Source organism: Stegostoma tigrinum, chromosome 4, assembly GCF_030684315.1.
Source record: "Stegostoma tigrinum isolate sSteTig4 chromosome 4, sSteTig4.hap1, whole genome shotgun sequence".
Taxonomy (NCBI): Eukaryota; Metazoa; Chordata; class Chondrichthyes; order Orectolobiformes; family Stegostomatidae; genus Stegostoma; species Stegostoma tigrinum.
Window position 1 is genome coordinate 19,036,726 of NC_081357.1, and position 27,547 is coordinate 19,064,272.

The 27,547-nt window shown below is 43.1% G+C and overlaps 1 protein-coding gene across 1 annotated transcript in view; it reads right to left on the minus strand.

Annotated features, from left to right (window-relative positions):
- cdc42ep3 (CDC42 effector protein (Rho GTPase binding) 3) overlaps positions 1–27,547 on the minus strand; it is a 196,452-nt gene that overhangs the window by 41,218 nt on the left and 127,687 nt on the right. The window lies entirely within an intron of this gene.

The window sequence follows — 27,547 nt, forward strand, 5'->3', positions numbered from 1 at the left end:
CTGTGTCCGACCGTGACTGGTATTCGTTGATGTGTGGTTGTAGGGGGACAAAGGTGAGCCCCTTGCTCAGGACTGACCGTTCGTCCTCAGTCAGTGGGAGGTCTGGGGGGATGGTGAAGATTCGGCAGGGCTCAGGGTGGCTGTCTCCTCTGGGGTTGCAGGCTGTGGAGGTTGTGGGCGGAGCGATGATGTCGTCGGCCGTGGGCGGGGTTCCGTCGGCCGTGGGCGGGATTCCGTCGGCGTCGACCGTGGGCGGGGTTCCGTCGGCGTCGACCGTGGGCGGGGTTCCGTCGGCGTCGACCGTGGGCGGGGTTCCGTCGGCGTCGACCGTGGGCGGGGTTCCGTCGGCGTCGACCGTGGGCCCGCAGGCCCGACCAGGCCCCCTCCACTGACACTCTCATCCGCCTAGCGGAACTCGTCCTCACACTCAACAACTTCTCTTTTGACTCCTCCCACTTCCTACAGACTAAGGGGGTGGCCATGGGCACCCGCATGGGCCCCAGCTATGCCTGCCTCTTTGTAGGTTACGTGGAACAGTCCATCTTCCGCACCTACACAGGCCCCAAACCCCACCTCTTCCTCCGGTACATTGATGACTGTATCGGCGCCGCCTCTTGCTCCCCAGAGGAGCTCGAACAGTTCATCCACTTTACCAACACCTTCCACCCCAACCTTCAGTTCACCTGGGCCATCTCCAGCACATCCCTCACCTTCCTGGACCTCTCAGTCTCCATCTCAGGCAACCAGCTTGTAACTGATGTCCATTTCAAGCCCACCGACTCCCACAGCTACCTAGAATACACCTCCTCCCACCCACCCTCCTGCAAAAATTCCATCCCCTATTCCCAATTCCTCCGCCTCCGCCGCATCTGCTCCCACGATAAGACATTCCACTCCCGCACATCCCAGATGTCCAAGTTCTTTAAGGACCGCAACTTCCCCCCCACGGTGATTGAGAACGCCCTTGACCGCGTCTCCCGCATTTCCCGCGACACATCCCTCACACCCCGCCCCCGCCACAACCGCCCCAAGAGGATCCCCCTCGTTCTCACACACCACCCTACCAACCTCCGGATACAACGCATTATCCTCCGACACTTCCGCCATTTACAATCCGACCCCACCACCCAAGACATTTTTCCATCCCCACCCCTGTCTGCTTTCCGGAGAGACCACTCTCTCCGTGACTCCCTTGTTCGCTCCACACTGCCCTCCAACCCCACCACACCCGGCACCTTCCCCTGCAACCGCAGGAAATGCTACACTTGTCCCCACACCTCCTCCCTCACCCCCATCCCAGGCCCCAAGATGACATTCCACATTAAGCAGAGGTTCACCTGCACATCTGCCAATTTGGTATACTGCATCCACTGTACCCGGTGCGGCTTTCTCTACATTGGGGAAACCAAGCGGAGGCTTGGGGACCGCTTTGCAGAACACCTCCGCTCAGTTCGCAACAAACAACTGCACCTCCCAGTCGCAAACCATTTCCACTCCCCCTCCCATTCTCTTGATGACATGTCCATCATGGGCCTCCTGCACTGCCACAATGATGCCACCCGAAGGTTGCAGGAACAGCAACTCATATTCCGCCTGGGAACCCTGCAGCCATATGGTATCAATGTGGACTTCACCAGTTTCAAAATCTCCCCTTCCCCCACTGCATCCCTAAACCAGCCCAGTTCATCCCCTCCCCCCACTGCACCACACAACCAGCCCAGCTCTTCCCCCCCACCCACTGCATCCCAAAACCAGTCCAACCTGTCTCTGCCTCCCTAACCGGTTCTTCCTCTCACCCATCCCTTCCTCCCACCCCAAGCCGCACCCCCAGCTACCTACTAACCTCATCCCACCTCCTTGACCTGTCCGTCTTCCCTGGACTGACCTATCCCCTCCCTACCTCCCCACCCACACCTTCTCCACCTATCTTCTTTACTCTCCATCTTCGGTCCGCCTCCCCCTCTCTCCCTATTTATTCCAGTTCCCTCCCCCCATCCCCCTCTCTGATGAAGGGTCTAGGCCCGAAACGTCAGCTTTTGTGCTCCTGAGATGCTGCTTGGCCTGCTGTGTTCATCCAGCCTCACATTTTATTATCTTGGAATCTCCAGCATCTGCAGTTCCCATTATCTCTCTCTCCTACACTTAACAGGATTCAGGTTTTAGATAAGCTAAAGTTTATAGAGGGTACATATGATTGCTGGGTGGAACCTGGTCAAGGACTCCTTGTAGCTATCAATTCCAGCAGTGACAGAGGCTTCAATGACTTTCATGAGCTGAAAGACATCATGTTTCATATTTGGAAAGAGGTGGCTTTTATGATGGAGACCAAAATTTTAGCCTAGAACTAAATAGATAAAAAGAGTCCCATTCAACCTGACAGTATGGCTCTAGAACAATCCCTGTACACAGCATTCAGCTTCAGTGTTGTCCACGTTTGGCATAGGCGTAGGAGGCTGAATGATGAAGTTATAATGGTTTATAAAATTATGAGGGGCATTGAAAAAGAAAATAGTAATAGTCTTCTCCCTAGGGTAGGGGAGTACAGGACATTAATTTAAGGTGAGGGGTGAAATATTTACAAGACACCTGAGGAGCAACTTTTCCACAAAGATGGTGGTTCAAATATGGAATGAATTGCCAGAGGCAGTTGTAGATGCGGGTAAAGTTACAATATTTAAAAGTCATTTGAGCAGGTACATGAACAGGAAATGTTTAGAGGGATATGGGCCAAATGCAGCAAAATGGGACTAGTATTGTTTGGAAAAATTGGTTGGCAGGGACAAGTTGGAGGTAAGTGCCTGTTGCTTAACTTTATGACTCCTTGAACATCACAGTTCAAGAATCCCCTTTGTCTGAGGCTACCCACAGTCAAGGAGCTGGCATTAAAACAGAAGTTGCTGAAAAAGCTCAACAGGTCTGGCAGCATCTGTGAAGAAAAATCAGAACATTCAGGGTTTGGTGACCCTTCCTCGGTTCTGCTTGCTCCCGATTTACAACACACACAGTTTTTTGGTTTTTATTAAGGATATGGTATGCTTGAGTGAAGTGAATAAATCTTGGCTGTTACAACTTAAATAATCTTCATTTTTTTTAAACAGGCTGCTCACATGAGTGGAAGATCCTGGTAGTGGTGAGCACTGTAACCCCTTGGGATGGCATGGTGGTGAAGTGGTAAGAATTTCTGCCTCACAGCGCCAGGGGACTGGTTTCAATTCCAGCCTGAGATAACTGCCTGTGCGGAATTTGTATATTCTTCCTGTTTTACATTAGTTTCCACCAGGAGCTCTGGTTTCTTCCCACAGTTCAAAGATGTGCAGGTTCGGTGGATTAGCCATGCCAAAATGTGCCGTAGTGTCCAGGGATGTGCAAACTAGGTGGATTAGCCATAGTAAATGTGGGGAATGGGGATAGGGTGAGGGTGTATAGGTCTGGGTGGGATGTTCTGTGGAGGGTCAGTGCAGAATTGATGGGCTGAATGGCCTATTTCTGCACTGTAGGGTTTCTATGACATCTCTTCATGTAATTACCTGGATGTCCAAGAGCCCAGTTCCAAAATCATGTCATATTCAGCTATGGTGGACCAGGTACCATGAATCTCCCTTGACAAAACACTTTACTTGGGAAATGGTGGCTCTCTTGTACACTTAAATCAATAACCTATATTGAAAGAAAGCAGGAATCCACAATGTATTTCCCTCCAGTCTGAAAACTAGCAGTTTACCATTACTCTGTTTATTGTTTCTCAATCGACTTTATATCCAGGCTGCCACTGCTCCTTTCATTCCCTAGGTTTCAAATTTGCTCACAGTATACTTTCAGTCTTCCCATGTTTACCTGTGGAAAATCTCAATTCTACCTGTTGCTTATCCATGCCTTGTTTTATGAAGTTCATTGACAGAATATTAATAATTATCAAAGAACTATTGATATTTATTTATCAATAAATAAATTGCACAAATAGTTGCAACCTCACACCATCCTTGGTGGTTAGTATTCCCTGCCTGTCACGCGGGAGATTGCAGTTCAATTCACCACCAGGGAGGCTCTAAGCATTTTAGGGCAGCACGTTGGCTCAGTGGTTAGCACTGCAGCCTCACAGCACCAGTGACCCGCGTTCAATTCCACCCTCGGGTGACTGTCTGTGTGGAGTTTGCACATTCTCTCTGTGTCTGCATGGGGTTCCTCTGGGTGCTCTGGTTTCCTCCCACAGTTCAAAGATGTGCAGGTTAGGTGGATTGGCCATGCTAAGTTGCTCGTAGTGTTCAGCGATGTGTAGATTAGGTGGGTTACAAGGGGGTGGGGTCTGGGCAGGATACTCTGAGGTTTGGTGTGGACTTGTTGGGGCAAAGGTCCTGTTTCCACACTATAGGGATTCTATGATTCTGCCAATGCCTGTAAGTAAGCAAGCACCTATAGTCCAGTTCTGAAGAAAAGCTACATCAGATACAAAACGTTAACTCTGTTTCTCTCTCCACCAAGCGTTTCTCCACATTTTCTGTTTCTAATTACCTACAGACCTTATTGGTTGAACCTCATGTACAGCTGTCTCTTCGCTGGCGACATGTTATATATGTAAGCTCATAAAAAGTTTTGTGACAAATGTTTCATTTCATGCACTGGCCCTATTAATATAGGCAGAACAAATGGTTCCTTTCACTGGAAGAGGAGGAAGAGCAACTCAGTTACACATGTTCACACATTAAGAGTTGAGAAACCTCTGTAATGGTCATATTTAAAAAAAACTCCACCATACTGCATTTTTGTATTTATCGAAGAGAAGATAGTTTCATTTTGTTTGATAATTAAATTCACCTGACTTAGCTTACTGGTCAAGTGAACAAATACTTGACGGAGTAATTGGGGTGGACATTGTAAAATGCTCAATGTTCTTTGGCAGGATTTTCTCTCGAAATTCCTAAAAGGTCAGGATTCATTACAGGTCAATAATAAACTGTAATGCTTAATTGGAAGAGATTTGGACTAAATATTATTGGTTCAATTCTGGGTTTTGGCAGAACGCGGGAGTTGATTTCATTTGAGTGCTTGTTGGGCCAAAATGAATGGGTTCATATACCACCTGCTCCAGGGGTGTGCATAAGGAATCTGACTAGGTTGATTAAAATAGTCTAGAAGAGCATATGATTACTCCAACTACTTTTCTAAATTAAGCATCTCAGGCAGATTCGTGACGGCATGAGTTCATTGGTCTAATCTTTCCACAGCTACATCCTGGAAAGCAAATACTTCAAGGGTGATTATGCAGTCTTACCTTAACAGTTAAGTTGCATTTTTACTCAAATTAGCCAAATCTGATTATTTCATAAATCTTTGCATTTTGTTTGTTTTAGACAGTTTTGGCTTGAATTCATTGTTTAAAAGGAAGAACAGTAGACTGCTTGAACAAAGATTAAATTTTTTTTAGCGCAGTGCACTTTCACATTACAACAGTTGCTATGCTTTAAAAGTATGCTTGAAGCTGTAAAGTGCTTGGTTTGTTTTGGAGTTAGGAAAGACGCCAAACAAATGCAATTTTTTAAAACCACTTTACCAATACGCTTCGAACAAAAAGCCAGTATCTGTACTTTGAAATTAGGTAGTGAATTAAATGAGATGATCCACTGCACACTTGAGCAAGACTAGGTGCATTGATAAGCAATTTTTAACTCCTTCACAGTCAATGAAGAACTTTGAAGTGAACATATGTTTGAGAAGTCAGGGATAAGCAGTCAATTTTATGCACAATAACATCGCATTAGCAGCTGTTAAATAAATGCACATGAAGGCTGTTGTGGCTCAATAGCACAATCCCTACTCTGGAATCAAGAGGTCAGAGTTCAAATCGCACATGCCCTAGCCATGCGTCATGGCAGACCTGAACAATGGATTAAAATAATTAAGTGAACAGGTAATTCGTTGGTGTCACTGTTTGAAAAAAATGATTTGGTTGTGAGCATAGGAGGTATATTTGGTAAGTTTGCAGATGACATCGAAATTGGAGGTGTAGTGGATAGTGAAGAATGTCACCTAAAGTACAATGGAGTCTTGATCAGAGTGGTCACAAGGCCAAGGAGTGGCAGATGAAGTTTATATAAATGTGAGGTGCTGCATTTTCAAAGGTAGATCAGGGCAGGGCTTATATACTTAATGGTAAGGCAGAGTTGGTGAACAAAGACACCTTGGAATGAAAGTTCATAGTTTCTTGAAAATGGAGTCACAGGCAGGTAGGGTAGTGAAAAAGGCATTTGGTATGCTTGCCTTTATTGGCCAGTGCATTGAGCATTGGTGTTGGGAGGTCATGTTACAGATGTACAGGACATGGGTTAGGGTACTTTTGGAATACTGCTCTAGGAATGATGTTGTGAAACTTGAAAGTGTTTAGAAAAGATTTAAAAGGATGTTGCCAGTGCTGGAGGGTTTGTGCTATTGGGACAGGCTAAATAGGCTGGGGCTATTTTCCCTGGAACATTGGAGGCTGTGCTGTGACCATAAAGAAGTGTACAAAATCATGAGGGACATGGATGTGGTAAATAGCCAAGGTCTTTTCCCCTGGGTGGAGAAGCCCAAAACTAGAGGCCACAGTAGAAAGATGAAAGGAAAAGATTTAAAAGGAACCTAAGTGGCAACATTTTCATGCAGAGTTTCATTCTTGAGTTGTTGAGCGGCGGGAGTCTGGAGGAGAGCGCAAGGGCAGCCTGGGAAGGTGAGCTTTCGATTACAAAAGTCTTACCTCGCGTGACTGCGGCCTTCAGTTCTTGAGTGGAGGAGGAGTCCCAGAGCAGGCGCAAGTGGGTAGCGGTTATCTTTCACCCAATAAGTTTGGGTGTTGCTCTGAATTTTAAGGATGATATCAGGGCGGTAGTGAGAGATGATATAGGTTCTACTGAACAAAAGGTTGATTCTATTTGGATGGAAATTAGAAATAGCAGGGAGAAGAAGTTGCTGATAGGTGTGGTCTATAGGCCACCAAATAATGCCATCCTGGTGGGGCGGGCAATAAACACAGAAGTAGCTAATGCAGGTAAAAATGGTACAGCAATTACCATGGGGGATTTTAATCTACATATCGATTGGTCAAACCAGGTCAGTCATGACAGCCTTGAGGAGGGGTTCATGGAATGCATCCGCGATAATTTCCTCAAATGACATGTAATGGAACCTAGATCTAGTCCTGTGTAATGAGACAGGAATAATTAATTATCTCACAGTTTGGGGTCCTCTCGGAAGGAGCGATCACAGTATGGTCGAATTTAAAATACAGATGGAGCATTAGAATGTTAAATCCACTACCAATGTCCTGTGCTTAAACAAAGGAGACTATGATGGGACAAGGGAGGAATTAGGTAAGGTAAAATGGGGGCAAAAATTTTATGGTAGATCAATTGAGGAACAGTGAATGAGTTTTAAAAATGATTTTTCACAATGATCAGCAGAAGTATATTCCAGTGATAAGGAAGAACCGTAGGAAAAGAAATAATCAACCATAGATGTCTAAGGAAATAAAGGAAAGTATCAGATTAAAATAAAACATATAATAAAGCAAAGATTAATGGGAAACTAGTAGACTGGGAAGGTCTTTGAATGTCAACAGAAAGCCACAAAAAAAGTTATGAAGAAAAGTAAGATAGATTATGAGAGTAAACTAGCTCAAAATATAAAAACAGGCAGCAAAAGTTTGTATAAATATGTAAATCGTAAAAGAGTGGCGAAGGCAAACATTGATCCTTTAGAGAATGAGAGGGCCAATGTAATAACTGGGAATGAGGAAATAGCCAAGGCATTAAACAGTTATTTTCTTTCAGTCTTCACAGTGGAAGACACAAATAACATGCCGCAAACTAATGGCAAGAAGGTTAAAGCAGGTGAGGACCTAGAAATTATCATTATCTCTAAGGAGGCAGTGCTGGATAAGCTAATGGGGCTGAAGGTAAACAAGTCTCCTGGCCCTGATGAAATGCATTCCAGGGTACAAAAAGAGGTGATGGGGGAAACAGAAAATGCACGAGTAATTATGGACCAAAACTGACTGGACTCAGGGGTGATTCCTGCAGATTAGAAAACAGCCAATGTGACGCCAGTGTTTAAAAAAGGAAGTCGGCAAAAAGCAGGTAACTTTAGGTCAGTTAGCTTAACTTCAGTAGTGGGGAAAATGCTTGAATCTATCATTAAGGAAGAAATAGCAAGACATCTGGTTACAAATTCTTCCATTGGGAACACCCAGCATGGGCTCATGAAGGGTAGGTCATGTTTAACTAATTGGTGGAATTCTTTGAGGACAATACTTGCATGGTGGACAATGGGGAACTTGTGGATGTGGTATATCTGGATTTCCAGAAGGCATTTGACAAGGTGCCACACCAAAGGCTGCTACATAAGATAAAGTTCCACAATATTACAGGTAAGGTATTGGCATGGATAGAGGATTGGTTGACCAGTAGAAGGCAAAGAGTAGAGGTAAATGAGTGTTTTTCTGATTGGCAGTCAGTGGCTAGTGGTGTGCCTCGGGGATCACTGTTGGGACCTCAATCGTTTGCAATTTATATAGATGATTTGGAATTGGGGACTAAGTGTGGGGTGTCAAAATTTGCAGATGACACTAAAATGAGTGGTAGAGCAAAGTGTGCAGAAGACACTGAAAGTCTGCAGAGGGATATAGATAGCCTAAGTGAGTGGCAAAGTCTGGCAGAAGAAGTACAATGTTGATAAATATGAGGTCATCCATTTTGGTAGGAATAACAGCAAAATGGACAATGTTTTAAATGGTTAAAAATTGCAGCATGCTGCTGTGCAGAGGGATTTGGGTGCCCTTGTGCATGAATCGCTAAAAGTAGGATTGCAGGTGCAGCAGGTAATTAAAAAGGCAAATGGAATTTTGTCTGCCGTTGCTAGAGGGATGGATTTTGAAATCAGGAAGGCAATGCTGCAGCTGTATAGGGACCTGGTGAAGCCACACCTGGAGTACTGTGTGCAGTTTTGGTCTTTTTACAGAAGAGATATACTAGCACTGGAGGGGGTACAGAGGAAATTCACTTGGTTGACTCCAGAGTTGTGAGGGTTGGATTATGAGGAGAAACTGAGTAGGCTGGGATTATATTCATTGGAATTCAGAAGAATGAGAGGAGATCTTATGGAAACATATAAGATTATGAAGGGAAGAGATAAGGTGGAGGCAGGGAGGTTGTTTCCACTACCAGGTGAAATTAGGACTAGGGGCATAGCCTCAAAATAAAGGGAAGCAGACGGAGGACTGAGGTCAGGAGGAACTTCTTCACCTGAAGGGTTGTGAATCTGTGGAATTCCCTGCACAGTGAAGTGGTTGAAGCTAACTCGCTGAATGTTTTTAAGGCAAGGCTAGATAAATTTTTAAACAGTAAAGGATTAAGGGTTATAGTGTACGGGCGAGTAAGTGGAGCTGAGTCTCTAAAAGATCAGCCATGATCTTATTAAATGGCGGAGCAGGCTTGAGGGGCCGGATGGCCTACTCCTGCTCTAGGTCTTACACTCTTATGTAGAGAGTGGTGCATGTACAGAACGGGCTGCTAAAGGAGGTGGTGGAAGCTGATACTATTACAACATTGAAAGGCATCTGATAAGTATATGAATAGGAAGGGCTTAGAGGGATGTGGGTCAACTGCTGACAAATGGAACTAGATTATTTTGCGGTATCTGGTCAACATGGATGATTTGGACCAAAGGGTCTATTCCCATGCTGTACAGCTCTCTCACTTTAAACTTTGAACAGAGACTATTCAGACAGCTACTGCAAACCATGTGACCATTACTATTTTGAATACTAAACCATCCTGAGTTTCATTATTCTGGATGTAAGTTTGCTCGCTGAGCTGTAAGGTTCGTTTTCAGACGTTTCGTCACCATCCTAGGTAACATCATCAATGAGCCTCCGGTAAAGCGCTGGTGTTATGTCCCGCATTCTGTTTATCTGTCTAGGTTTCCTTGGGTTGGTGATGTCATTTCCTGTGTTGGTGATGTCATTTCCGGTTCTTTTTCTCAGAGGGTGGTAGATGGGCTCCAAATCAATGTGTTTGTTGATGGAGTTCCAGTTGGAATGCCATGCTTCTAGGAATTCTCGTGCATGTCTCTGTTTGGCTTGTCCTAGGATGGATGTGTTGTCCCAATTAAACTGGTGTCCTTCCTCGTCTGTATGTAAGGATACTAGTGATAGTGGGTCATGTCTTTTTGTGGCTAGTTGATGTTCATGTATCCTGGTGGCTAGCTTTCTGCCTGTTTGTCCAATGTAGTGTTTATCACAGTTCTTGCAAGGTATTTTGTAAATGATGTTCATTTTGCTTGTTGTCTGTATCGGGTCTTTTAAGTTCATTAGCTGTTGTTTTAGTGTGTTGGTGGGTTTGTGGGCTACCCTGATGCCAAGAGGTCTGAGTAGCCTGGCAGTCATTTCGGAAATGTCTTTGATGTAAGGGAGAGTGGTTATGGTTTCTGGGCACGTTTTGTCTGTTTGTTTGGGTTTGTTGCTGAGGAATCGGCGGACTGTGTTCATTGGGTACTCGTTCTTTTTGAATACACTGTATAGGTGATTTTCTTCTGCTCTTCATAGTTCCTCTGTGCTGCAGTGTGTGGTGGCTCATTGAAATAATGTTCTAATGCAGCTTCGTTTGTGGGTGTTGGGATGGTTGCTTCTGTAGTTCAGTATTTGTTCCGTATGTGCTGTTTTCCTGTAGACGCTGGTTTGAAGTTCCCCGTTGGCTGTTCGCTCTACTGCGACATCTAGGAATGGCAGTTTGTTGTTGTTTTCCTCCTCTTTTGTGAATGTTATGCCAGTAAAGGGTATTATTGATGGTCTTGAAGGTTTCCTCTAATTTGTTTTGTTTAGTGATGACAAAGGTGTCATCCACGTAGCGGACCCAAAGTTTGGGTTGTATGATTGGCAGAGCTGTTTGTTCACACAATTTTCCCAAGTTTTATGGATGTATGCAAACTTTGAAATTCTCTCCTGCACAATGAGGTCTAGATCATTTACACATTTATATTAGAAAAGGCAAGAGCCACAATACTGATCCCCAGGTTACTCCACTACAAATTTTCTTTCATCTCAAACAATACCAGTTCAGTATTAGTTTCTGTTTTCTAACCCTCAGCTAATTTTGTATCCACATTCCTTCTGTCCCTTTATTCCATGAACAATAGACTGGCTCACAAATCTGTTGTGTAGCATTATATCATACGCCTTTTGGAAATCCATGCACACCACATTAACAGCATTTCCTTCACTCACCCTTACTGTTGCCTTTACAAACAGTTCAAATTCACAAAATATTAATGTAAGGGTTTGGATTAGTAGCCCAATGACATTACCACTGGGCCACTGCTTCCCCTGTAGATGTAGTTTCTGAGCCCTAAAAGTTAACCGCATCTACAAAGGATTAAGTGAGTTCAAAAATTGCCTCCTCTATAGCCTCAAAACCCAATTATAGGAATAAAGAATTACAATGTCAGACATATCACTATCATGACAGATGACTGGGATTCAGCCAATAAACCGATAAACTAGAACAAATATGGTTTTAATCATATTTGTGAGTAGAAGATTAGAAGGAGGGAGGAAAAGAGAAGTAAACCCCATGGGAATGGAAAACAGGAAATGCAGGACAGATCAATCCCCAAGAAGAATAGAAATAGAAGCTGCTGATAAAGCTCAGCAGGTCTGGCAGCATCTGTGAAGAAAAGTCAGAGTTAATATTTTGGGTCCAGTGACCCTTCCCCAGAACAATCACTCCCCAAGTTTTAAAAGGGAAAACCTGGAAAGTAAATCAGCAGGAACACATCTTGTGCTCTTCTGTTGTGGCAAGCTGGACATATAGTTAAAAAAAAGTTGGTTCATCAAACAGCCAATGTTAGCAGTTTTTCAAGGTCAGAAATGTATCTATAGCTTTGAAAGTTCTGATCCCTTGACTCAAATCACACTGAGGTGGGGCAAAATATCTATGAGGGTTACTCATGGAGAGGGACAATGGCTCTTTTTGTAACATAAAAGAGAAAGAACCATTACTAGAGAGACTACAGTGTTTTGAAACACTGCCTGTGGCAAAGGTTACTAGAATTGCTGTCTAAAAGCAAGACAACTTCCACAGTACTCATAAATGGGCTTAACTGGTACAAATCTAAAAGTTCCCAGTGCGAAAATTCATCAATATAGTAACTAAGTCACAAGAGTAGAGACTGCTCAGACTACCTGTGGAGGAGTGGACCTATTGTTGGAAGTGGGGTAGCAGGTAATGAACTCATCAAAAATGTCAAAAAACAGTTCTTGGAAATGGACACAGTGGAAACCATAAAAACTCTGTTCAGCTGCAGGGAGCTGAAGAAGTCCCTAACATATCCTGCAGACAATAATAAGAAGAATGGAGGAAATAGAACGAGAGCTAAATAACTTCCCTGAGAAGGTAGAAAGGATCAAAATGAAACTCATAGGAGTTAAAACAAAACAAGGCCAATCGAGTTTAAGAGAACCAATGCAGAGCTAATGGAATTTAGAAAAACATAAGGCACTGAATGTGAGTTATCCTAGAGTGATATGCTTTCAGGAATTAAATAGGGATAGAGAAATTTTCTAACCAGCAGGAAGTGAGGGAGATGCCTTATCCACTTGAAACACATTGAAGCACAACAGAAGCTGGCCACCAACGGGTAAGCAATGTTGTCCAGGGAAGACTGGGGATAATTTAGTCCCCAAAGTAACAAAAGAGAAAATAAATGTTTCTTACTTGGTGAAAGAGTGTAGAAAAATCCAAGGTAATGTTACAGGTCCCCTTTATCTTGTGGGGTCAGCATTTGTTTAACATGCTCAATTTTATTCAGATTTTGATGGACTCTATGGGCAGATAAATAGTTCCAAAAATGTTTATCTAGCTGACATCGATCTGACACTTGGTGCTGTTAAATACCAATCCGTGTCAATGTGCTGCTACCATCAGTACTTCCATGGTGTGGTCATGCTCTGCCTTCACATATTCATGATCTCAATATTATCAATCACATAAATACAGCCAATTAAATCTCAGTAACCTTGTCCATGTGCTGCTAGAATAGTTCTTGGCTAACTGATAGTCCAAATGATAACTGATAGCCCAAATGGCAATCGTCAGAAACAGAACAATCCAAATGGTAAATAAAAAGCAAAAGAACCTCGAATGCTGTAAATCAGGAACAAAAAGAAAGTTGCTGGAAAAGCTCAGCAGGTCTGGCAGCATCTGTGAAGGAGAAAACAGAGTTAACCTTTCGGGTTCAGTGACCCTTCGTCATGGTATCCAAATAGTATCCAAAATGATCTGCAATAAAGGATTTTGGATTGGCAGAAGGCAGATTTTATGAAAATAAGGCTATATCTGGCCAAAATAGACCGGGATCTGTTACATGAAGATAAATCCACAGCAGAACAGTGGGATGTATACAAAAGGGTACTGGTGATATTACAGGCCCACAGGCCTAACATCTACCTTGTCAATGTTCACTTTGTGAAAACCACTCAGGATCTTGTTTACTTCAATCAAGTAATTCTCTCTTCTAAACTCCATTGGAAACAATCCCAGCCTGTCGAACTCCTCCACATAAGACAACGCACTCATCTTGGTTTCAATCTAGTAAACCTCTTATGAACTACCTCCCATATATTCCATCCCTGCTTAAATAAGGAGACCAAGACACAGTAATCATGGCGTGGTCTCCTCAGTACACTGTATAAATGAAGACAGCATCCTTACTTTCATGTTCAATTCCTCTTGTAATGATGATAATATCCCATTAGCCTTTTCTTAAATATTCATAGGATGAGGTTGTTGCTGGCTAGGCCTGCATTTATTGCCCATCCGTGTTGCCCAGAGGGTAGATAAGAGTCAACTCCATTGCTGTGGGTCTGGAGTCACATGTAGGCCCGACCAGGTAAGGATGGTAGTTTTTTTCCTGAAAGGACATTAGTAAACCAGCTGGGATTACCCAACAATCAACAATGGATTTATAGAAATCATACACTCTTAATTCTAGATTTTTATTGAATTCAATTTCCACCACCTGCTGTGGTGGGATTCAAACCCGAATCCCCAGAACATTGCTTGGGTCCCTGGATTAACAACCCAGCAATAAGGCCGCTTGGCCATTGCCTCCCATTAACCTTCTTAATTATGTGTTGTATCAGCATTCCAACATGTTGCAGCTCTGCGTCTCTGAATTTTGCAGTCTTTCCCTGTTTAGTAATACCCTACCGTTTCATTCTTTCTGCTTCATGACGAGCAGTTTTGACTCTGGATTACATACAGTTTTCAAGTATTTCCCCGTCTTTGTATTTGAACTCTGCTGTTTTCTGCCCTTTGGTTTTCATAATTTCTGTTGAATAGGTCAACGTCTCCTATGTTCCTATGTTCAGTTTGATCCCTCTAGGACATTGTAGTCTAGTTGACAATAATTTAAATGAACCATGTTACACCATTTGACAGTACACAGTCTGCTGCTCCTGTGTCCATTCTGAAATTGACAGGGTGTTCATTCACGTCTAAAGGAGCATCTCAGGAGTTTATTTTTAATTACTCCAAGGAAGCGGATTTCTTCATTCTCTGCTTTTTAATTTTTTTTGCATGGTGCTTTTCTTTGAAGGATAGAAATTTTCTGGAGTAACATACTGATTTAAAATGACTGAATTGCTCACAAACATAGCAGTCTGTAACTCAGACACAGCATTCTTTACATGTATAGATCTTCCACCTATCAGATTGGGGACATGAAAGTATTTGGCATAGTTTCTTTACAATTTCCCAGGCTGCTGACATGAGCGTACCCATTGTAGTGAAAAGGCTCCAAGGGCTTCTTAAATGGTAATTTTCCCTCATCACTAATAAATATAATTCTGTTTTGAAACTTCAACCTCTTTGGTTGATTGCATTGTTTTAAATTAATATTAGATCTTGTCTAAACCTCAGGAATTCTGAGAGTTTCAGAGTCATAGAGATGTACACCATGGTAACAGGAGCCTTCAGTCCAACTTATCCATGCTGTCTAGATATCCTAAATTAATCTAGTCCCATTTACAAGCATTTGGCTCATATTGGTCTAAATGCTACCTATTCATATGCCCATCCAGATGCCTTTTAAATGTAACCGAAACCAGCCTCCACCCCCTCCTCCAGTGCTCTTTCCATGTATGCATCACCTAGTATGAAAAGTTTGCCACTTAAGTCCCTTTTAAATCGTTCCCCCGTCATATTAAACCTGTGTCCTCTTATTTTGGATTCCCCTACCCGGGGAAGATGAAAGGGAACTCAGAAGAGAGAGATAAACAGTAAGCAGACAAAGCAATTATTAATAGTGAGCCACGGAAAGAAAAACAAGCTGGATAAGCAATATTAGGGCTAATGAGTGGGTGAAAATGGCTGAAAGCATGACAGGTCCTGGGGTGTGGAGTTGGATAATTAACATGAAAAGTGGTGACTTGTAATGGAGTCCTAAAGACTGCAATGTCCCTAAGCAGAAGATGAGGCACTATTCTTCCAGTTTGCATTGATCCTCATTGGAGCATTGCAGTAGGCCTGAGACAAAAAAACATTTGCCTGGGAACAGTACTGCTTTGAAGTGGCAGGCAGCTGGAATCTTGGGGTCATTTTTACATCTAAAACTCCAACAACTATTCTGACTCTGATCAAATTGTCTGTTAGCATTCCATAATCATAATAATCTTTAAATGGTAGTGGTCATTAATGTGACAGTTGAAGCCTTTTCGACTCCTCTACTTTTACCAGTTGCTCATTCAATTATAATGTTACTCCAAGCACCACAGTAAGAATCAAAATCACTGAAAACATTCTTGTAGGTCACTGACATGAAAATAGAGATTGCTGTGTACCTTCCTCACTCGAACCAAAACATTAACTCTGATTTCTCTCCACAGATGCTGCCATACCTGCTAAGCTTTTCCAGCAATCATTGTTTTTCTTTCAATTTTTATCCTTGTAGGTCACTGCTTGTTTGTTTACCCCTTGCCTTGCTAGCACATCATCTGCCCATTGTGCCTAACAATCTACTGTCCTTGGTTGATTTTTGTTGTGAACACTGGCCTATTTCAATAGTGTATGAATCCCTTTCCCCAATTCTGCCGTTTTTAGGCCTGTTGCAGTCTATAGATGTTTTCAAATGTTTCTTGAAGTGGCAAGATCTGCATCTTTGTCCAGGTTTTCTTCCAGTGCTGCTGCTTTGGCAGTCACTGGCTTTTTTTTTTCTCTTCTGAAGTTTTCCCTGCTTGGTGTGTTCAGATGGATCTGATCACAAGTTTCACCCACTGCTCACTGGGCTTTCAAGCTGTATTGGGTCTGTTCACTGTTTACCATCATCTGAGGTTTTCAGTGTTGGATTTGAAATGATGTGAAGTCTTGCTCTCAAGTAAAAAATATAGCTAGGCTCTTCAGCTTTTCTAAACCCATTTATTTACAGCACTGAACACTTCACATGAAATCTAAACTACTGCTCCTTCACTAGAGTCTTCTCTTCACTATGTTTCTCTTCATACTGTTATTATGTGGTAGTGAGATCATCAATCTATGTTTTCAGGAGTTAACTATTTACTTTGAATCTCAAGCAAATAAACAAAGTAAATCCAGGCATCGAAGCCGTTCAAGGTTTTGTTTAAAGATGCATCATGGTTTTGCATCCAGCCAGAGGACGCAGTTTAAAAATAAGGGGTAGGCCATTTAGAACAGAGTTGAGGAAAAACTTCTTCACCCAGACAGTGGTGGATATATGGAATGCTCTGCCCCAGAAGGCAGTGGAGGCCAACTCTCTGGATAGTTTCAAGAAAGAGGTAGATAAAGCTCATAAAGATAGTGGAATCAAGGGTTATGGGGATAAGGCAGGAACAGGATACTGATTGTGGATGATCGGCCACGATCATAATGAATGGTGGTGCTGGCTCAAAGGGCCGAATGGCCTACTCCAGCACCTATTGTCTATTGTCAGCCCCATCTTTCTGATTCACCATGGAAAAGAAAAACACTAAAGCCAAATGTGTGTTAAGCAAATGTGAATGGATCCCATCTACCTTTCATTACATTATGATGGCTTCCCTCATCCCTGTCAGGTTGGGTGCATCTCAATGCACCAAATGACAATATAGGGTGTATAATCAGCACACCATTCTTTTTCTCGTAAAAGGAATTTGAATTTGTACAAGTCACATGTTGAGGATGAGATTTTGTTCTCTATTTTAAAAATTCAGCAAGGAGTTGTTTCAATCATAAAGCCGTTAAACTATTTGTAAAACATCTCAGTAAGCAATCAGCAGCAATTCTTTGGGAGTAGAATTAGGAATTCCTCCCAACCTGTTCCAAGTTTGAGTTCAACTGAGAACCAATCCTCTGGAAATTTGAATAAAAGAAACTTTGCAGCTTTCTGACAATCCTATGCTTTATAATGCTTGACTTCAGCTAAAGCATCGACTTATCTAAGAAACTATTTGCCTTCCACAAAACAGATTGAAACGAAGACACATGTTAGATGTGTTATTCCCCATGCCGATGGCCTAAAAGCCCTCTGCTTCTTCCTGTTCTGCAGACCCAGCCAGTCCCCCTCCACTGACACCCTCATCCGCTTATCCAAACTCGTCCTCACCCTCAACAACTTCTCCTTTAATTACTCCCACTTCCTACAGACAAAGGGGGTGGCCATGGGTACCTGCATTGGCCCAAGCTATGCCTGCATCTTTGTAGGGTACATGGAACAATCCCTCTTCCAAAGCTACGTTGGCCCCATCACCCATCTCTTCCTCCGTTACATTGATGACTGTTTCCGCACTGCCCCGTGTTCCCACGAGGAGCTCGAACAGTTCATCCACTTCACTAACACCTTCCACCCCAACCTTAAGTTTACCTGGACCATCTCTGACACCTCTCTCTCCTTCCTGGACCTCTCTGTCTCCATCTCAGGCATCCACCTGGAAACCGATATTCATTTTAAGCCTACCGACTCCCACAACTACCTGGAATATTCCTCCTCTCACCACCTTCCTGTAAAAATGCCATCCACGATTCCCAATTCCTTCGCCTCCGCTGCATCTGCTCCCAAGATGAGGCATTCCACTCCCGAACATCCCAGATGTCCTCTTTTTTCAAAAACCACAACTTCCTTAAAACAGTCCTTGGATAAGCATATGAATAATGATGGGATATTGTAGGGGGAGGGGCTTAGATTAATTCACAGGTCGGCGCAACATTGAGGGCCGAAGGGCCTGTTCTGCGCTGTATTGTTCTATGTTCCCCTCCACAGTGATCAAAACTGCCCTTGGCCGTGTCTTCCGCATTTCTTGCAACTCATCCGTCACATCCCCATCTGCAATAATAACCAAAACAGAATCCCCTTGTCCCCACGTACCACCCCATCAACCTCCTAATCCAATACATCATCCACCAACATTTCCGCCATCTGCAATGTGACCCCACCACCAAAGACATTTTTCCCTCCCCACCCTTATGTGCTTTCAGGAGGGACCACCCTCTCCCTGACTCCCTTGTCTGCTCCACACTCCCCTCCAGCCCCACCACCACCAGCACTTTTCCCTGAAACTGAAGCAAGTGCTACACCTGCCCCTACACCTCTCCCCCCATCCCAATCCCTAGGAAGACTTTTCACATCAAACAGATGTTCACCTGCACATCTGTCAATGTGATATATTGTATCCGCTGTTCCCGTTGTGGCCTCCTCTATATCGGGGAAGCTAAACGGAGGCTTGGGGACGGCTTTGCGGAACACCTACACTCTGTTCGCAACAAACAACTACACCTCCCACTCGCGAACCATTTCAATTAACCCCCAACTCCTCGGACGACATGTCCATCCTGGGCCTCGTGCATTGCCACAATGACGCCACCCGAAAGATGCAGGAACAGCATCTCATATTTCACTTGGGAACCCTGCAGCCCAAGGGTATCAATGTGGACTTCACAAGCTTCAAAATCTCCCCTCGCCCGACCACATGCCAAGCTAGTCCCTGCCTCCCTAACCATTCCTCCCACCTCAAGCCCTATTCCCATCCCCTACCCACTAACCTCATCCCGCTCCCCCGACCTGTCTGTCCTCCCTGGACTGATCTATCCCCCACTAACTCCCCACCTACATTCACCTTCACTGGCTCTAACCCCGCCTCTTTGACCTGTCTGTCTCCTCTCACCCTATCTTTTCCTTTATCCATCTTCTATCCGTCCGCCTCCCCGTCTCCCTATTTCAGAATCCCCCTCCCCTCCTCCATTTCTGAAAAAGTGCCCCGATCTGAAACGTCATGATTTCCTGCTCCTCTGATGCTGCTTGGCCTGCTGTGTTCAATGAGCCTCACACCGTGTTATCTGGGGTTGTCCAGCATTGGCAGTTCCTACTACCTCTGTTAATGTATCACTTCACTTTCATCTACATTGAATCTTCATGTGCATGATAGTTTCCTTGATGGATGAGTGAAGCTTGCATTTTAAACGACTGGAACAAGTGCATAATAATAAATAATTTTAATCTTTTAAACTCACAAAAATATTTGCTGCGTGAATAATCATTCAGACAAAAAAAATGCACAAATCTTAAATATAAACCTATTGTTTAAAGACAGTGAAAATGTACACACAAATTTTGTCCATGCCAATTTTGCCTTGAAAATTTTTGTATTTTAATTAAGTAAAATCTCTGCAGCAAGTCTGTTTGACTGAGTGGGGTGATTAGGTGATAAACGGTCAAGTAATGAAACGTCTAAGAAGACATGCAATCTGAACTGGCAACACTTATAATAACCCTAATATTAAATCACTGCATCTACGAACGTAAATAGGGACTGACATAAAAAGTAAGTGAATGTAGAGCTTGTATGGTATAGTTGCTGGGGTGTGAGTCTTCACAGGGAGAAAGGAAAAAGCAGGGTATTTAACAGAGAAACTAGGCTTTAATGGTGTGGGCGGGCACAACGCTTGAGTAAGCAATGTATAAGAATGGTTGCTTTATATTTAGCTTACAGGCTACTGGAGGGATTCCACTTGCAATAAGCAAAATAAGCTTTTATTTCTTTGACAGAGAAAAAAAGGTTTTCCTCGTCTACAACCCTATGGATATGGGATTGGCTGAACTGGCTATACTCTTGTTGCTGAAAATATGGAAAGTCACTATTTAGATGGAATCTGTTATTGAACAAAATGTAGCTGATACTGAAATCCTTCAGGCTTTTGAAAGTGCAGTAGAGCTGGTTCGAATTTCAGCAGACAATTGCACAGAATGTTCTATTCCACAGGAATTAAAAATGGCATTGCTTAGGCGTAGAAACTAAGTGGCCATTTGTGAAGGATGCTGATACATGTAGACCATCCTATCTTCCTGATACTAACTCACAACCAAATAGGACTGTGGGGGTGTTGAGGTGATGTGGTGTTGGTGACCGTTAGGGGCAACATCGCCTGTGTTAGTACATGTCTTCATCTTGGCTATCCCTGCCATTGGATTACATCTTGCTCTGTCAGTACCATGTGACAGTCGATTTGCAACGGTTAGTCCGTGTTGAAAGATCCCACACACACGCATTTCCAACCCCTCAAAATGAAGTTTGGAGCCTGGAACATCAGGATCCCTTTGTATCATCCAAGTAGGACAGATTTGAATGTTGGACAAATGACATAGATTAGGAACTCTGGTGCCATGCATTGCCATTGCTGTCCTGAGTGAGACATGACACACCGTAGAAAGTCATGGAGCCTACAGCATGGAATCAGACCCTACTGGAACATAGAACAGTACATGCCCTTTGGCCAAAAATGTTGTGCAGACCTATTATCCTACTAAGATCAAACTACCCTGCATATCCTACATTTTACTATCCTCCATGTGTCTATCCAAGAGTCGCTTAAAAGTCTCTAAAGTATCTGACTCCATTCGGTCCAACCAGTCCATACCGATCATAATCCCATGCTAATATTAGTTGCACCCGCCTGCTCTTGGCCCATATCCTTCCAAATATTTCTTATTCAAGAACTTATCTAAATGTCTTCTAAATATGGTATTTGTACCTGCATCCACAACTTCCTCTGAAAGTTCATTCGACACACAAACCACTCTCTGTGTATGTAAGTTGCCCCTCACATCTTTTCAAAATCTTTCTCCTCTGACCATAAAAACATGTTCCCAAGCCTTGAAATTCTCCTGTCCGAGGAAAAAGACAGCTGCCATTTACCTTGCCTATATCTCTCATGATTTTATAGAGGGGATCTCTGTAAGGTCATGCCTCAACCTCCTATAGTTCAGCGAAAACAATCGCAGCCTCCAGCCTCTTCTCATAAATCAAATCTTCCATTCCTGGCAACATCCTGATAAATATTTTCCGAACCCTCTCTAGCTTAATAGTATCCTTCCAATCACAGGGTGACCAGAACTGGGAACAACACACTAGAAGAGGCCTCACCAAAGTCCTGTACAACCTCAACCCCACCTCCTTATACCCAAAGGTCTGAGCAATGAAGGCACACATACTAAATGCCTTCTTAACTACATGTGACACAAACTTCAAAGAATTATGTACATAACGCTCCAGGTCTTTCTAAATAAAAACCAAAAGAACTGCAGATGCTGTAAATCAGAAATAAAAACAGAAGTTGCTGGAAAAGTTCAGATCTGGCAGCATCTGCCAGACCTGCTGAGCTTTTCCAGCAACTTCTGTTTTTGTCCCTGGGTTTCCCTGTTCTACAGCACTGCCTAAGTCCTTACTTTTAATTCAACAAGTCCTGCCCTTGTTTATTTTACCAAAATCCAATACATCACATTTATTCAAATTAAACTCCATCTGCCACTCCTCAGTCCATTGACCCAAATGATCAAGATCTCTTTGGATTCTCAGATATTCTTCCTCCCTGTCCACTATACAACTAATTTTGGTGTCATCTGCAAACTTACCAACAATGCCCTCTATATTGTCATCCAAATCATTTTTATAAATGTCAAACCAAAGTGGATGAGTACTGATCCCTGTGGAACACTGCTGATAACAGAATTTCAGTCTGAAAAACAGCCCTCTAAAATCACCCTCTGTATCCTAATACAAAGCCAATTTTGTATCCAATTGGCAAGCTCAGCCCGAATCTCATGTGATCTAACTTTAAAAATTAGTAAGTTCAATGGCCGAACACTGAAAATGCTGGAAAATTTCTTGCAGGTCAGGCAGCATCTGTGGACGGAGAAAGAGAGTTAATGTTTCAAGTCCAGTGTGAGTCTTTTTCAGAACAAGCTCAAAGAACAAGGTAGTGAATAGACTTTCCTCTGGAAGGGTATATCTGAGGAAGAATGCTTGCTCTTTGTGATTACATTGACTAAAAAGTATGAGCAAGTTGACTGTCTCAGTGAGCCATGCCATGGGATAAATGAATGCCTCATGACGCTTCAGTTTACTTTAACCCAGAAGCAGTACAACTCAATCATCTGTGGAAATGCCCTAAACCTATAAGGAACAGATAAGGCAAAGAGGAATACTACTGCAACCTTGATTAATCATTGTCCTATATTGTAAAGCAAGACAAGCTTGACTCCCAGAAATTTCAATGCCAGAGTTGGGAGGGGCACAAATTTCTGGAAAGGCACAAATGGTGAGGAAGGCATTAGGGGAGGCAAGCATCAAAGAGTCCTCCTTCTGATCAAATGCTAAGAGCATGGGCTGGTCATAACAAATATGTTATTTAATCAGAGACAAAAACACAAGTATCAGGGAAACAACCTCACTCTGTGTATCAGCACCCTGAGTGAGTGGGGGTGCTGGCAATAGCAGAGGTGGAAGCAATAAAGGCTGGAAGAGTAAGGGGTATTGTGGTGGAGGTGTCATGGTTGGTTGGTCACTATGACCTTGGTTTTGATGAGGGACAGAGTGTATTTTGCACAACTAAACTTTCAAGTCTGAACTCAGAGGGTAAAGTAAGGAGATAAGCAGTTTAAAAAAGGGTTGGGTGGGAATGTGGGGAAGATCAAAAGCCAAAGAGATTGAATGGGTGTTCAAAGTGAAAAATAAAGACTCATTTGGGGAGGGTCATCTGGAATGACAGGTTGAGCTTGTGAATCTTTACTCTTCCTGTGAAGTGCTACTTCTATTTTCTTCCATCCTCATCCAAACTGCAAGTACCACCATTCACAACTGGATGTGATGGGACTGCAAAGCGTAGGTCTGATCAGTTGTTTGTGGAATCTCTTAGCCCCATCTGTCACATGTTGTTTGCACTGATGGTGTGTAACTTGTCCTGACTTGCAGTTTCACTAAGTTGATAGCACATTTTAGTTATGACTGCACCTGTTCCTGCCTTCGTATCCTGCATTCTTCATTCAACAGTCTAAGCATCCTGAAGAAAAGGTTTATCACCAGCTTTCTCCCAGTGCTCAGCACTGGTACTCAACTATTATGATCCATGGAAAGCCTTGGACAACCAATTCGCATACTTTGGAAGATTCCTTTCTGTGAGGGCAAACACTGACAATAAACTCAACACCATCTTCAGTGTTGCCAGTATAGCCTTTGACCATCTGAGGAACAGAGTGATGACAAAGACATCGTCAAAGACAAAGCACCAGGATCCTGATCTACAGGGCAGTAATATTACTTGCCATTCTGCTCAGAAGGTGGCTAAAATATAGCAGATACTTCAAATCCTTAGAGAAATATCACCAGTGATGCCTCCAAAAGATCTTGCAAAATTGGCTGGCAGAATGGTCGCTCTAATGTCAGTCTGAGAAGCATTAGCAATTGGGCATTCCTTTCTGCTGGGCCACCAGTAGGGCAACACTACCCAATACCATATATGGGAAGGCATTACAAGTCAGCATCACATTTCATTTGGAATCATAGTGGATCGACACCTTAGATGATGATAGCTGCTTTTACACTTCCCTAAAGGCTACATCTTGACTACATGAACAGTTCTAAGGCTATGCCTTTTCCAAAACCTGGACCAAGGGTGTGAAGGAGGATGCCATGTTACATATGAACTTTCTGGAATAATTCACCAACTGAAGGAATGACCTAAGCTCCCGTATAGACATGTGAGCCGGGGCATTTTTGGTCGCCCTCACTTTATCTTCCGACAGATATAACCTGGTCTTGTTGACTCTACAGCCCAAATTGGTCACTTGGGTACCTGGATCACACATCTTTCCCTTCTAAGGCATATGCCCACTTGGGAGAAATGTTTAAGCACTATGTCCAAATTCTCTAAGTGCCCTTTGTTGGTCTTTCCGGTTATTAGCAGATAAATGGCAACCTGGAGTAGACCTTGTAAACTGTTCTCCATTGTCTGCTAGAAAAAGGCATAGGCTGATGATAACCCAAGTGGCAGCCTTGTATATTGGTACAAATCCTTATGGTCATTAGTTGTGGCATACTTCTAGGAATCCTCATCTAGTCACAATTGAGGGTATGCATGGCTCATGTCCAGCTTCATGACGGACTTCCCCCCCGTCAGTTTTGTGTACAAGTCCTCTATGAAAATGATTGGATATTTATCCAGCTTCAAGAAGTTTACCATTTCCGTAAAATCCCTACAAAGGTGAACTCAACCGTCAGGCTTCACAATTGATATGACTAGTGTTGCCCATTCCACAAACTGTACAGCTTTGACGATTGACAGATAGTAAGAACTGGAGATGCTGGAGGATCTGAGATAACAAGGTGTAGAGCTGGATGAACACCGCAGGCTAAGCAGCATCAGAGAAACAGGAAGGCTAATGTTTTGGCCTAGACACTTCTTCAGAAAATGACTCTGAAGAAGGGTCTAGGCCCAAAATGTAGGTCTTACTGCTCCTCTGATGCTGCTTGGCCTGCTGTGTTCATCCAGCTCTACACCTTATTATTTTAGCTTTGATGATTCCTTCATTTTCCAGCCTTCTGATTTCTGCCTTTAACTTTTGTATGTAAGGCAAACGGCTTGGGTGGGCCTTGCAGAAATCATGGAATTGCTTCCTGGTCAACATGTTAGGTGACCTTGGTTGCTTTGATAGTCCCTTGATGTTCCTGAAAATCTTCTGGGTATTCAATTAGAAATTCATTCAAGCAACCATTTTCTAATCGAAAAATGTTGAGCCAATCAGGTGAATCTTTCTCAATCAAGTCAGCCCCATCAAGTTTGGGCCAAGCCTTTTACTACAATCAAAGGAAGCCACACTAATTGCTTCTCACAGGAGACCAGAACCAAAGCCGTACCCCTAATTTGTAATGGTTCCCCAGCGCACGTTCTTAGTGTCATCAAAGTCTTGCACAAACATAAGGGTTGGAGTCCAGAGTGAATGTTGTAAAAGACTGGTTCTGCAATCACTGATACAGCTGCACCAGTATCGACTTCCATGAGAATCAGGTGGCCAATTAACAAGACATTTATTTTCATTGGTTCTGATTTAGATTTTGTGAAACATTTTAACTGTTCCAAACCATGTGTATGTAGATTTTCCAGGTACGCATTCTCCTGGATACCAGCTATGAATTCTCTTATTGAAGTCCAGCCTTGTAGAACTCCTTTACTGTCTTAAGTCTGCATACCAGCAACAATTGCAATGGCTTGCTGGGCCAGAGCTTGAGAAGCATTTTAGCCATTCGGCTGAGGCTTAGTTTGTTTTGGGGTTTTGCTCTGGTCTGACCTGGGGTCCCTCTGTTCAGGATATATCCTGCATGAGGGTCTACAGTTGTCTACACTCAAGTGGTGTTCCTCCAGGTCAGTTAGCCAGGTGAGGGCATCCACTTCCTGTACCTTACACTTGCCATATTTTCCAACGAGAAAACCAGTTTCAGCGCGTAGAAGCTTTTGCAAGGTTATGTCATTAATCTCACATTCCAAACAGTGCCTCAGCATCTCATTAAGGCTTAAAGCAAAATCACATGCCTCTGCCAGTCATCTTAACCTCGTCAAAAATCCTGATAGCTCTTGAACTGCCAACTAAAGCCAATAGCATCTCAGAATTAGAGGAAACATGGGGTCGTAACATGCCTTTACTAAATCCGTCAAGTGATCATAGAATCCCTATAGCGTGGAAACAGGCCCTTCAGCGCAACAAGTCCGCACTGGACTTTGGAGCATCCCACCCAGACATTTCCACCTATAACCCACATAAGCTACACAGCCCTGAACACTACAGGCAATTTAGCATGGCCAATCCACCCAAGGTGCACATCTTTGGATTGTGGGATCAAACTGGAGTACCTGGAGGAAACTCACAGACACGGGGAGAATGTGCAAACTCCACACAGACAGTCACCGAAGGGCAGAATTGAACCCGCGTCCCTGGCACTGTGAGGCAGCAGTGCTGACCACTGAGCCATCCCTAAAACAGCAAGAACCTGCCCAGTGGGGAATTGAAGGTAGCAAAGTGTGGAGCTGGATGAACACAGCAGGCCAAGCAGCAAAACCCTGCTCTCCAGGTGGCCAACCCCCGCCAAATATTTCTGAAAAATTACAATTAGTGCAAACAATAACTCTGTAACTGTTTTTTTTAGGGCTGTTGGACACAAGCTATCGGAACTGAGGGACTTATTTGCCTTTATGTTTTGCCCAGCTAAATAATGTTTGTATTAAACCATGGCTTTCCCTATAATTGTGGTATTCCTCCATTCACTACCCCTTTATGTTCTAGGACTTTGGTGTGAATATTCAGTTGTTATCCTCTCAGACAAATAGCTTTTCATGTGACTCTATCTCTTTGACAACATTATATTTGCCATTATATGGTCCTCATAACTGTCCAACATATGAGGTAACAAGACGTGGAGCTGGATGAACACAGCAGGCCAGGCTGCATCAGAGGAGCAGGAAAGCTAATGTTTCAGATCTGGACCCTTCTTCAGAAATTTTGAGGGCTCCAGATCCAAAACATCAGCTTTTCTGCTCCTCTGATGCTGCCTGGCCTGCTGTGTTCATCCAACTCCATATCTTGTTATCTCAGAATCACCACCATTGGCAGTTCCTACTATCTCTAAGTGTCCAACATATGAGTTATGCAAAGTACATGGTGCTTCATAACCTTCTGCAATTTGTTCATCTTCTGTAAGGGTGTAATCAGTGCCAAATTAATGTTCAGGAGGAACTTGCCATTGTCAGTTCAGAATTTTGCTTTTACTCAAAGGCCAGTCTCCATTACTTTGTCCACAATTATTCTTTTCTATTTACATTATATTATTTAGACTGAGCAAATCTAATTTCCATGTCTATAAAGTGAAAGATGATGTTATACTCTTGTCAATACTTTCAAGTCCCTTGCAACAACCTTATTATTGGGGGACACATTAGGGACCATGATAGTTTTTTTTTAATGTATCACATTTATTACTAATTTCTTCTGTAAGTTTAGTGTATCAACCTTCCCTTATTCCTACATCCTTTCATAGGGGTTTTTTAAAGTTAGGTCTTGTTAAAAGAATATACTAATCCAGATTATGTAAACAATAAAGCCCCTGACTGGCTCAAAACAATTATTTTACATTATTTTTTCATGCCAAGTTTAATTTGAGCCATTTTTTATAGGTCTGCCCAACAATATGGGTTTGTCACTTGACATGACAGCA